General features: G+C 35.4%; 1 long non-coding RNA gene across 2 annotated transcripts; it reads right to left on the bottom strand.

Annotated features, from left to right (window-relative positions):
- Positions 1 to 2,596: 2,596 nt before the first annotated feature.
- LOC107822669 (uncharacterized) lies at positions 2,597 to 8,296 on the bottom strand. Of its 2 annotated transcripts, XR_012708107.1 has the most exons (3): positions 7,416 to 8,203; positions 3,956 to 4,091; positions 2,597 to 2,788 (listed from the first exon to the last, which is right to left on the bottom strand). It is a non-coding gene; the product is annotated as an uncharacterized LOC107822669 (long non-coding RNA). The 2 variants fall into 2 exon arrangements; XR_001656446.2 differs by lacking the exon at positions 2,597 to 2,788 and having other exon boundaries at positions 3,723 to 4,091; positions 7,416 to 8,296.
- Between the last annotated feature and the right edge of the window lie 2,542 nt (positions 8,297 to 10,838).

The following is a 10,838-nucleotide window of genomic DNA, read 5'->3' as shown; positions in this document are numbered from 1 at the left end:
TTGACTCTGTTAAATTCTGCGAAACACAGAAGACCGGGTAAGGAATTCTGCTAACCCAGAAGAAGGAGCGAGTCACTCTCAGATTCTGTGATTAGCGCGGTCGCTTTACAATTAAACTCGGCTTAATTAACTGATTATTACGTGTTTTACACTTATTGTGCGTTTTTACCCTTTTACCGCTTTTAAATATATATATTTGGCCATTTTAAGTATTTATGGAGTTTATTTAAACGAGTTACAATATTTTAGTCGTTTTATACACACAGCAAATCGCGCCGCATGAAACGCACCCACAATTTATGATATGTTTGTTTTTATTATTACTTTGAAGTTGGGGTCAAGTCACACAAGCGTCACCTTGAATTTGAGATTATATGTCAAAGTTATGCCATGGAACCGTACCATAACCATAACGAATTATTAAAACGCGCATAAAGCACTACTCATGTTTAAGAGTGGATTAATTTCCTAAGTCCGAGGTAACAATAAAGGTCATGAAGTTATGGAATGTATTGTCGATGACATGTATATTAGAGAACTTGTGGGTTTTAATGGCAAGAATTAAAGTCATGTAATTATTTTTGAAGTGAGTTGAATAAGATAGTTTGCTGAAATTGTCGAGGAGATTCGCGTGAATACTAGTACTGCCTTTAGCGAGTCTGATCAACAGGTTTCTTATTAACTAATTGATGTCAACATGGATCAATAAATGTAAAAATAGTAAGGGCTAACCAGTTTTCGGACTGGTCATTTAAAAATAGCCAGCGTTTGCAAAATTATTGAAAAATAGCCACTATTTTGCTGCAACATGGAAAGTTCCAGCATAATATACTGGAGACCGGTGCACCTGTATATGAACTTCCAGCATATTATGCTGAAACTCCAACACGCGGAAAGTTCCAGTATAATATACTGGAGATTGGAGCACCGGTGCTCCAATCTCCAATGTATTATACTAGACTGGTATATTATACTGGAACTTCAGTATAGTATACTGGAGTTCCAGTATACTTATGCTGGAACTCCAGTATAATATACTGGAGTATTTTTTTCGTATTTTGAATAGTATTTTCGTTCAGATTTATCTTTACATGAAAAGTGGCTAAATTTCGATTACTTTTGAAACTGAGGCTATTTTTGAATGACCACTTGTAAATTTGGCTATTTTTGAATTTCTCCCTCAATAAATGGGTGATATTATTATGGGCAGAATTTGCATCTATACCGCCCTTTTGGATCACCTTTTAGCTTATACCGGCTTTGCAAAAAAAAATTGCAAGTGTACCCACTTTTCGCGTAACTTCATACATACGGGCCTGAAGTAGCAAAAATTTATGTCTGAAGTTTGAACTTTAGAATGTTTTGCCTGAAATGTAGCAAAACTTCAGATATTTTTGCATGAAGTTTGGCCTGATTTGCAAAGGCAATCACGCAAACTTCATAGTGCAAATGGCAAACTTCAGTTTTGGCTGAAGTTTTTGTTTGTAATTGCTGAACTTCAGCATTCTAGTAGCTGAAGATTTGTTCTGTATTTGCTAAACTTCAGCATGTTTTAGCTGAAACTTTGTTCTATATTTGCTAAACTGCAACATGTTTTAGCTGAGGCTTTGTTATGTTTGTGATGAACTTCAGCATTCTAGGGCTAAAGTTTGTTTTGTATTTGGTGAACTTCAGCATTCTTAGAGCTTAAGTTCTAAACAACAATAAACTTAATAAATCATGATCAGCAGCGATTGATGCTGTTCATTTCAAAGATTAAAGAATGAAAAATATTTTCGACATGAAAACAAGTTACTACAGATAAATTAGAACCAAAAACCAATGTGCCTGTAAAGCTAAAATATCTAAGAGGTTAAATTATTGTGAATAAGACCAAACTGAACATAATGGAACAAGCAGATATATATAAATCATCAGGTTAGAACGCATAACAATATCTCAAGCTTCAGCATTCAGAAAACGAAGGAGGAGAATGGGAGGAGAAAGAGGACTGAAGTTGTTTAAACAGTGGGTACAAGTTAAAAACTTTTTTAAAAGGTGGGTATAGGTTAAATGGGGGCGACCAAATAAGGCGTCCCGTGCAATTTTTACGCTCAGATCAGAACCCTTTATAGGTTACTTTGGGTGAAAATGGGCTTTCACTACTAAAAAAATCAGGTTTTAGCGACGGACAAATTCTGTAGCTAAACAGAAAAATTCATCGCTAATCTCATTTAACGACGGATTATCAAAAGATTTTGCTAGCTACGAGCGTTTTAGCGATAGATTAGCGACGACGTTCGTAGCTAATTCCAGTTTTTTTGTAGTGTTTGGATTGAAGTCCAAATCGCCTTTTAAAGCTTTTGCACAGTCAGGCCATGTTATGTAAAAATTGCACGGGGCACCCTATTTGGTCACCCCCATTTGACCTATACCCATATTTTTAAAATTATTTAACCTATACCCTAATTTTGACAACTTCAGATCCTACGACATATGCGCTCCTTTCTTCCTCCTCTTCTTTTCCTCTTCTTCTTATTTTCTCTCTCAAACGTGCTATCATGTAAGTTACACATGTTATCGTTTCTGGAAATTGGACAAAGCGACAAATCACGAAGAAAGAAAGACTCGCCACTCCCTCTCAAACATTAATACATCTGAATACAAAGTACGTAAATAATAAAACAAGAGTTTATATTCAAAACTCGAAGAAGCATCAACTGAAGTTTGGGACTGCAGGGCCAAACTTCAAACATTACCAGGTTAAATTTCGTCTGAAGTTTGCAACTATCATGCCAGGAAAAATTATCTGAAGTTCAAATATAACAAGTTAATTTTGTCTAAAGTTTGCATTACAAATTAGTATGAAGTTTGCACTACAAACTAAAGAACTTCAGACTAATTTATCTGAAGTTTGCACTACAAACTGAAGAACTTCAGACTAATTTGTCTGAAGTTTGCATTATGAAATGAAGTTTTTTTGATTGCTTTTGCAAATTAGGCCAAACTTCAGATGAAAGTATCTGAAGTTTACTTTGATAAGGTCATACTTCAGGCAAAAAAATTTGAAGTTCAAACTTCAGACATAAATCGTTGCTACTTAAAGCCCTGTATGTCTGAAGTTACCCGAAAAGTAAGTAGGCTTGCAATTTTTTTTCCAAACAGATATAAGTAAAATTGTGACCTAAAAATTGTATATAGATGCAAATCCCCCCATGTTATGAGCCTTTTAAAACTTCCGCACAATCAGACCAAGTTATGAGCCTTTAAATGGGCTAACTTATTGGTTGGCTTATTGATGTATAGTTAGGCGCATTTGTATCTATACTCATTTTTTGGGTCACATTTTAACTTGTGCCCGCTTTGCAAAAAAAATTGTAAGTGTACCCACTTTTTCGCGTAACTTCAGCATACGAGGCTGAAGTAGCAAAGATAATCACGAAAAACTTCAGTATTCTAGTAGACGGGACTGAAGTAGCAAGTTTTTGTTTTTGTAACTGACGAACTTCAGCTCTAGAGCTGAAGTTTTTGTTTTGTAACTGGCAAACTTCAGCTCTAGAGCTGAAGTTTTTGTTTTGTAACTTGCGAACTTCAGTTCTAGAGCAGAAGTTTTTATTTTTGTAACTGGCGAACTCTCTAGAGCTGAAGTTTTTATTTTGTGGCAGGAACAACTTCAGCTCTGAAGTTGTTTCTGCCTAGATATAGCTTTTTCACACTGATTATTGGATAATTTTTTAGTAGTGTGTTCCTAAATGGAAAGGCTTTTGGCTATTATCATAATGATTCTTGCTCTCCTTAACAAAACTTGAATAGCTATAGTCTAATACACCTTGCATTTTACCTTTATTTACTTTTCGGTTTGTGTCCCCCTTAACTTCTTGTAAAATGTTATCACAACGATTATTATCCTCCTTCAACAAAGCTTGCATATTTTTACATTTATAAAATTCAATCATCAATAGGTCTTACATCTTACCATAATGATCAGCAGCAAGAAGAGAGGAGCATCGCCATCAGGAAAGTAAATCTGTTGAAGGGATTCCGGCAGATTGAAGCTACTCGTCCCTTTGAAAAGTTGCAAGTTAGAGTCACCTTCTTCTCCAGCACACAATCTGTGCAGTGTTTAAAGAGGTTGAGGGCGGATATAACTTTGAGGAGGAGAAGGAGGAGGAGAAAAGGGGCTAAAGTTGTTTAAAAAATGAGTACAAGTTTAAACTTTTAAAAAAAAGTGGATATAAGTTAAATGGGGGCGACCAAATAGGGCACCCCGTGCAATTTTTACGTGAAGGCAAGCAACTATAGATTCAAAAATTAGACATGTAATTACACAAACTGACAAACTTAATCATAATAACAACTGAGAACTTTAAATTTGTTTCAATGTAAATTTAAGGGAAACTACCAGCTATGTCCATTTATAAGTAACTCATTACAAAAATTGATTAATTCATAAAATATTACTAATATTAGCCAATTAACTATTTGTAGCAAAAAATATCAAATTTTTGCTTTCTTTTGAATGAGTGCTATTAGAATAGATTGTGTACATCTTAAGGAGCTTGAATCTCAGTTTTTAGATGATTTGGTGAAGTTTTGAGGTGATTTGAATTGAAAATTCGAAGTAAAAACTGAATATGAAAAAAAATGATATGTGTATCACACTGTATATCATTTATGTATCACACATGTGTCATATTTGTATCAATTGTGTATCACATGTATATCCACGTATACTTGTGTGTGAGATACATGCATGATACATGTTTGATACATATGTCGCAGAAGAATTTTTTAAACTTGATTTAACTACGAATTTTGATACAAAACCAGTCCAAATTACCTCCAACCTTCCTCAAATTTTGTTTATTGACTTATCCATATGTTTTCAATGAATTGCAACTATACCCATTGAAAAAGTTCCTTTTTTTGCTTAGATTTTTGGAATATTATATTTTTTTTTTTTTGTATTTCATCACCTTATTCACTACCTCATCCATAAAATTTCCTTTCCGTCTTGCATCTAATGTTGCTAATCATGCTTAAAAACATGGAAGGTGATTTTTGCATGTGATTCTTTGAGAGAAAGAACCTTATTTATTTAGTTTTTCAATTTTTATATGTGTTTGGCTAGTTTTAGTAAGTTTATGACTAATGACTAGAGGTTAATAAGTTGAGACTTATTTGAAACATTTGTGTAAGTTTCCCTAAATTTAATACTATCATAATGACTATCCTTAACAAATACAGTCTCGAACGCTAGAAAATTTTTTTAAAAAAACATGCGTTTTGCTTTTAGATTCATCCATCATTGCTTGCAGAAATGCATGATTATTTTTAAACTCAATTCAACATTGCCTGGAATTTTCAATCAACAAATTTGAGCTACTGGTGATCAAAATCATGGATTAAGCATTTCTAAACTTCAAAAAATACCTCGCAAGCCATGATCAGGTTATTATTCAACTGAAAAAACACTAAAGGAATCCTAGGTCAAGTGACAATAAATTCAGTTCTAGTACAAGAGATTCACACAATTAGCTATCAATTTGATTGAACTGTAAATCAGCAAATATAATTCTCCGTGTAACCAGCAATTTCAAATTAAGTGATAGCTTATACGAGCAGTTTAACAGCTGTGATGATCCGATAGGTTATTTATAGTTTTAACCCTTTATTCTCTCTTTTGAAACCTTGAATAGCTACGTTTAGCCTTTCTCGATTGTCACACCTCTTTTTTACCAAACTTCACTATACCCTCTTAAATAAATAAATAAATAAAATTTAGCAAAGCTCGAAAGGGTTTTTCAATCTTGAAAGTGACAAAGGATAGTGTTCAAAAGGAAATAACTCAGAATCGCCACCTAGCATTATTTTTTTGGTGTGCCAGGTCACCATTTTTTAGAAAATATTTTTCCTTTTAAAAACACTTGGACTCAAAACTAAGTCTGCACCAGAGATTCGGGTAAGGGGGTTCATTTGACTCGGGGAGAAGGTGTTAAGCACCCCCCAGGTCCCGTGAAGGTCACGGTTGCGCACTCGATCTAGTTGGCTTTTAGAATATTCAAGTTGGTGTAAAAATAACACAGAAAAGAAAAAAAAATAAACACACAAAAGGCTCGAGGTCGTCCCTACCTAATAAAAGAAAATGAAAAGGAAAAGGAAAGAAAAGTCCTAAGCTAACCTATACTACGACTTCTCCACCATGCTCATCAAGGCCTCCAAAATATTTACATAGTTCTTCACGGTATACCCCGGATAATAATATTTACAAACTTCATGGGGCATTCCCCGGATAAATTTAATTAAGGAACAACCTCTCACCTTAAAACTAACAAATATTCTAAGGCTTGCCTACCCAAATGTGGTCAGCCTAAGCATGCTCCTAGCGAGTACTAACATCGATAAAGAAGATAAAAGGAACTATAAAAGAACTAAGTAAAGGAACACATCAACTCATGCCCATGTCTTGTTTTTTAACTTTTATTTTTATTAGACCGGGCCCGACGCCAAAAGCATGGAGACAAATCAATTGCTAATGGGCATCGGTCTTTTCCCACTCCCCCGCGACCCAACAATCATACAAAATGCCAATCAAGTAAGGGAGAACGAATTCCAAATCACACAAGGAAAAGAGCATATGGAATGACAACGAAATAAAGGCATGGTGGATTAAAATATTATAAGGGACATATAAATCTAGCCAACCCGCCTCACTTTTTCACTTTTCTGTATGTTGTTATATCACAACATGAATGAGCAGTGGCTTAAACATTCAAGTTGGTCACCTTAGAGTTAGAAAACAAAGACATCCTTAACCAAATAGTAACGACAGATGTTGCAGGAATACTAAGTGATGCTCACACCAAACAATATGTCATTTTCATAATTAACTTAACATTTTCGAACCAAGCAGGGTGCAAACCAATCTTAGAAGCCTTTAACAAAAATGTCTTGAACCTAACCATGTGGATATTGTGAGATTAACAGAAGCATACAAGCCAAAAAAACATGTCAATTCGGTCACTGTTAGTTCAAACTTCCATGCTTAACTTCACAAGGATTAACGTTTTCCTTTATCACTTAAGCGCAGGGAGATCAAGGCACACAAACAGAACATCAATTTCAGTTCTTAATGTGCAATCAAGTTAGCAAATGCCATAACTCCCATTCAGATGTAACAATCAGTCAAGCCCAAAACTATCATAAATTCGATCTGTTTACCCGTAACGAAGTAGTTCAAAAACTCAATTGAAGATCAGATTTGAAAATGTGGAAAAGATAGCGATGAGAACACATATTAAACTCATGCACAAGCTGAACAATCCACCAGAAAGCAATTAAATCAAAAACAACCAGCCACAATCACTACGAATCCATATTAATAATTTCTGAGGATCGATTCAAAATAAGAAAGTCAAGGCGAATAGGGAATGAACCTGTTGGGGCGAATTTTTCTTAAATAACAGCAGGAGATTCAGTGATAATTCAACTTCAATTTCCAGAATTCAAACGAGATACAACTTCAAAATTGGAAAGAAACCTCGAACAAGAACTCGAAACGGCACTGGAATTTCGAATCCGAACACGAACTCCAACTCGTACTTCAATCCATTTGTATGTTGTAGTCGAGATTGAAATCGAGGGAAGCAGCAGAAATTTTCTTTTTTTCTTTTCTTAATATGTATGAAAACGAAAACGGAAATCCAAAGAAGAATCTGCCAAGCCTAAAACCGAACCCTAGAGCTTTTTCCTCTGAAAATTTGTTCCGATTTTTTTCTCACCCAAAATCTGAGAAACCACCCCATTATATAGGGGGTCTCGAACTTTCTATGCTTCTTCACCAAGAAATCGATTTTTATCTCCAAATCCGAAAAAAGAACTCCAAAATTCCGAAAATCTCCTTATTTTCGGTAAAAATCTGGGCAGATGGAGGGTATGATTAATTTTCATTAATCATATCCTACCCTTCGTCCATCATCTACTGTTGAAAGAGATTCACATGTTAGAAAACATATCAAAAACGCGGATAAGAAAGAGTAAGGGAATATTCGAACCAAAATCGGTTATTTGTCAGGCCACATGGAAGAAAGAGAGAAGGGAAAGGGGGACAATGAATTAACTCGCTAGAATCAGTGAGTGTTCCGGCGAGTTTTGGGCGAGCGGAAGGTGGCAGAGATGAGGGGCGCCGTTTTAGGTTGATCTCTTTAGGATTAGGGTTTGGGAAATATGGCTTTTATATGGTAAAGAAGATAGATATGGACCATTGGTTTTATGAGATGAATGGCTAAGATTTAGAGGGGGAAATGGGGCGGGTAGATGGGTCGTTTGGGCGGATCCAATAATTAGAAACTTGAACTTTTCTTTTTTAGAAATTAATTCTAATTAATTAAAGAAAAATATATCATAATATAAAACTATATTTTTTATATATCTTTTTTTATATAAATTATTATATTCAAAAATAAAAGTGAAAATCATGGCAAAAACAAAAGTATATTGCTATAAAAATATTAATAACCTAAACTAAATAGAAATAAGATAAAATATGAAACTATTTTTTGTATTTTTTTTCAATGATTATATTAAAATAAAAGTAGGTTAAAAAATAATATATCTTTCCAAAATACCTAATATTGAATTAAATAGAAAAGTGAAACTACTTCTTTTTTTATATTTTTCCCTTTTTTTGTGCCTTGAAATAGAATTAAATTTAAAAATAGAGTGAACTAATATAGGAACAAGCTCAAGTAATATTCAAAAAATACTAGGACTATTAAGGGTAATTATAATGCACGGATCAAAAATTACATGTCTACAGCTGCCCCTCTTTGACGGAAAACACAAAATGTTTTCAGACAAAGAACAATAAGACGTGTTTTTTATCCGATCCTTATTTAGAGAGACAAAAACTAAAAGAAAAGAGAATGTGACTGAGCCCTGGTATCTGAGCTGCCTACATATCCTTGGTTATAAAGGAATCATGCCACGTGTATTTCACAAGTGAGAAGGATGATGGAGTACCGAGGTGGAGAGTCGAGTGAAGTGCCGTCGAGGTTCCGTTCCGCGGTTCCTGCCGTCGAAATACAAGATCCTATCTACTTCTTGTCTTGAATCTCTATTTGATCTTCAACATGAGACTGAAAAGTGGACCCTATTCTTTAGGCGGACTCCTGATGCTTCTTGAACTTGCGAATTGAAAGTAACTCTGAAATGAATTCACTTGTTCTCTAGGTGGGTGCCTGATTGCCAAAACTTGACTTGAGATGACTTCCATCATTCTCCAGGTGGGCGCCTGTTGCTTACTTGAAAATCACAATAATTTTGAAATGGATTCTCTCGTTCTCCAGGTGGGCGCCTGCCGTTAAAGCTTGAAACTTGATATGGATTCTCTCATTCTCCAGGTGGGCGCCTGCGACCGACTTGAAACTTGAAATGAATTGTCTCATTCTCCAGGTGGGTGCCTGCCAACGACTTGAACTCGAAATAAATTCCCTCATTCTCCAGGTGTGCGCCTACCATTGACTTAAAACTTGAAATGACTTCCCTCGTTCTCCAGGTGGGCGCCTGATTGCCAAAAACTTGAATTGTATTCTCTTGTTATCCAGGTGGGTGCCTGATTACCAAAAACTTGAATTGTATTCCCTCGTTATAGATGGGTGCCTGATTACCAAAAACTTGAATTGTGTTCCCTTGTTATCCAGGTGGGCGCCTGATTGCCAAAAACTTGAATTGTGTTCCCTCGTTATCCAGGTGGGTGCCTGATTACCAACAACTTGAATTATATTCCCTCATTATCCATATGGGTGCCTGATTACCAAAAACTTGAATTGTATTTCCTTATTATCCAGTGGGCGCCTGATTGCCAGAAACTTGAATTGTGTTCCCTCGTTATCCAGATGGGTGCCTGATTACCAACAACTTGAATTGTATTCCCTCGTTATCCAGGTGGGTGCCTGATTACCAACAACTTGAATTGTATTCCCTCGTTATCCAGTTGGGCGCCTGATTTCCAAAACTTGAATTGTATTCCCTCGTTATCCAGGTGGGCGCCTGACATTACAACAAAATAGAAAAACAAAAGAAATTTTTCTGCCCCAGTTTGGAATTTGGGCATATCTGTGAGTGTTAATCGAATCATGTTACCTAAGAGTGATAACTTTAAAGCTAAATTATATTTTCCAAAGGAAGAACTTACGCTAAAACTTAAACTAAATCTCATTATCCAGGAGGGTCCTGAAAACTTAAAACTAAATCCCATTATCCAGGAGGGTCCTGAAAATTTTAAAACTAAATCTCATTATCCAGGAGGGTCCTGAGAACTTTTAAAATTAAATTCCATTATCCAGGAGGGTCCTGAAAAATTAAAACTAAATTCCATTATCTAGGAGGGCCCTGAAAACTCTTTTGAAATTAAATCTCATTATCTAGGAGGGTCCTGAAAATTTTAAATTAAATCCCATTATCCAGGAGGGCCCTGAAAATTTTAAATTAAGTCCCATTATCCAGGAGGGTCCTGAGAATTTTAAATTAAGCTCCATTATCCAGGAGGGTCCTGAGAACTTTTAAAATTAAATCCCATTATCCAGCAGGGTCCTGAAAGTTTTAATATTAAATCCCATTTTTTAGGAGGGTCCTGAGAACTTACCCATTATCAGGAGGGTCCTGAAAACTCTTTTGAAATTAAATCTCATTATCCAGGAGGGTCCTGAGCCATGCTCTCTTCTTGGAAGATTCTAAACAGAATTTCTTGCCCCTGTTTCATACGAATAAAATTTTGTTAGTTTGAAAACGTAGTGGTTAGTTTGTGGCATCATTGCTGAGTGCCTACTTCTGCCACTGCTATGCTTCATTCTGATTAG

This window comes from Nicotiana tabacum, chromosome 1, assembly GCF_000715075.1.
Source record: "Nicotiana tabacum cultivar K326 chromosome 1, ASM71507v2, whole genome shotgun sequence".
In the NCBI taxonomy this organism is placed as follows: Eukaryota; Viridiplantae; Streptophyta; class Magnoliopsida; order Solanales; family Solanaceae; genus Nicotiana; species Nicotiana tabacum.
This window is presented reverse-complemented; position numbering and strand designations above follow the sequence as displayed.